The sequence below is a fragment of the Rhagoletis zephyria genome, unplaced genomic scaffold (genome assembly GCF_001687245.7).
Source record: "Rhagoletis zephyria isolate East Lansing unplaced genomic scaffold, Rhagoletis_zephyria_1.1 Rzeph_scaffold_05910, whole genome shotgun sequence".
Taxonomy (NCBI): Eukaryota; Metazoa; Arthropoda; class Insecta; order Diptera; family Tephritidae; genus Rhagoletis; species Rhagoletis zephyria.
The window spans coordinates 29,776-32,697 of record NW_016162993.1 but is presented as its reverse complement, the minus strand read 5'-3'; positions in this window follow the sequence as shown (position 1 = coordinate 32,697).

Genomic DNA, 2,922 nt, shown 5'->3' with positions numbered 1-2,922 from the left:
AACTGTTGAAAATTAGTAAAATTGTATTATGATGAAATTTTTGGAAAATGGACGTGACCTGCCCACTTATGATGAAATGCTGTATCTCTGTAGCCGCTTCACCAATCCTTATCAAACTCCGTACGAGCCTTCTATAGGGCCTAGCTAAGAACCCCGCCCTCCTCCCATATAACGGTAATTTACAGAAACACGAAAACTGTGATAAATCAGTAACTACTGAAGCTAATTCACTCAAAATCGATAATTACAATAACCACTTAGAGAAAATTAGATTATTATACATTTTTGGATAATAGGCGTGACGCCGCCCCCTTAGTACCACATATGTGTATCTCGGTAACCGATTCATCAATTTCTACCAAACTCGATGACTCAATACCCTTAGTACAAGAAAGCAATTCGCTGAAAATTATTCAATCGGACTACTCACTTCCCGTATAACGGTAAATTGCAGACATCCGAAAACTCCGATATTTCAATAACTGATGACGCTAATTTACTCAAAGTTAATAGCTACAACAAGTCTCTTAACAAAAAAATAAGACTGCTATAGAATTTTATGAATTGGGCGTGTCACCGCCCACTTTATGAATACAAGGTGTATCTCAGTAACCACTACCGAGTTCCACCAAACTTGGTTCAATTATTTTATTTAGTCTAAGTCAGCATATTATCGAAAAAGTTTGAAATCGGGGAAACCACGACCCAATCGGAATAAGTACAGGAAAGTTGAAGAAACTGAAATGAGTATATACATAGGTATTTTGGGAATTAATAGTGTAACGACCACCCCATTGTTTTTCGACCGTGAAATTGCGATTACATTGATCCGATTTCTCAAGATTGTGGCGAAATATTTCTCTTTATGTGATTCCGATTGAGAGAGATCCGATCCTTGAACGAAAACTAGATTTACCTTACTACTTAAGGCATTTATAGGAGTCTTATACTCCTTGGTATGACATAAACCACTATGTTCTAAAAGACGACAGCCTTCAGCCGTAGGGTATACTTCTGCCTGGAAAGCACTTGCAAAATCGAACAGATGGGTTGCTAATCCCACGAATTCGGAGAAAACGTCTGCTCTAACTCTCCGTTCCATTGTGAAGCCGCCGATATACAGATGATGTATCCAGGCAGAAATATTAAATTTCCTGCCGCACTTAGTTCTCGATGGGAGAATGACACCGAAAAGCCTGCGAGTTTCTACTGCAGGTCGTTTATGGTCGGACTCTGGCTGAGGCACCTTGGACATCAATCGAGAAATTGTGCTGCTATGCCCGATCGTTCTTCCTTCCCATATGCCCAGTTCTCAGAGTCGTGTAGCATGTATCGATGCGGTGTGCATTACAATGAGGGCGTCGGTGGGTCAAGTTCTCATCGTCCCGATGCATGCAACCCTCTGGGCTCGGCCTAATTTTACTCGTTCTGTAGGGCTTTCCACCATACCAATGAACCTTGGCATAAGATCGGACATACCACCGCTATCCAGAGTACCATTTTGGACTAAGACCCAATGTGTTAAAAAAAAAGCCGCTTACATGAGTAATAGACAATGCTCGCTTTCTTTACTCCTATATATTTACTTTCCAACTCCGCTTAAGATCCAATATGACTCCCATATATTTCCGCCGTTTACATAATCGTAAGCTTTAGCCATTAAACTTATTCAAAGCTACCTACCTTATACTTGGCTGTAAATGGAATTATGTATGTTTTTTCCATCTTGGATGTCGCTCATCATAAATGGAAATAACTCGGTTACTAAAATTACTAAGTCATCAGCATAGGCCATTCATTTTACTCCCTCCTCTTTGAATCTGGGTAGTACTGAGTTGACGGTAGTAGGCCATAACTTTGGAGAGTTCACTTCACTTTGAGGGGTGCCCCAACTAACGTTCGTCTTTACTATCCTGCCTCCCAGTTCAGCTGAGATCGTTCTGTTGCTAAGCATTCACAACAACTTCGAGGTTCTCCTACACTCAGTATTGCTGTTACCATTCAGCATTTTGGAGCAGCAGATTTATTAGGTGTTCAAAGCTTCTCAGAAAACCTGAAAAACCTGGTGTGGAGATATACTCTTGGCTTAATAACAATTCGCACTAATTATTTTTCTCACTGAATTTTAAAAGGAGACACTTTCTTTCGATGGACTCATTAATTCTTATAGAAAAAATTCGATGTAAAGTAAAAAAAACAGATTTACCTGATAAAAATATTGATGTCAATTCCTTCCCGGGCTTTTTTTTAACAGGATGTATGCGAATCCAATAAAATAAAATTTTAATAAGACTAAAATACTAGTTCTGTTACCATTCAGCATTATTCTACTTTGAAAGATAGGCCCGCCAATTAAACAATTAAATAATCTAAACTCTGATTTTAAGCGGCTGCTCCCATGCTTTTTGCATTGACTTCTTTGTAGAGTTGGGATACTATCGATTGTAATATCGATAGTTGAAATCTGTCGCCTCTATCGATAGTTTTTGAAAACTATCGATATCGGTTTTAGCGGAACTCCTCTCTTTTTTACATCTCTTAACATTACATAAATATTTTTTTATCCAAGAAAATTAACAGTACAGTCGGCAAAAAAAAATTTTTAGTTATTGGAATTTTTTAGCAACTATAAGCTTACACTGAGTTATAGTAAAATTTTGTAGAGATTCGAATTAAAAAGCTTGAAATTTTAATGATTTTGTAGTTTTTTATGTTTTGTACAACTTTTATAAAAAATTACTAGACACTAAACAAACAAAAAAAATAGTCAAAACTGCTAAAAATGTTGTGGTGCTATTATTTTAACAGGTACTTTATTCGTTGTCTTATAATATGGTGAAATGTTTATAATTTCCTTTGTCCGGATTTTGATATGCGCCTCCGTACTTGATCTCAGTTGAACTTTTATAAGTATGAGTTGTG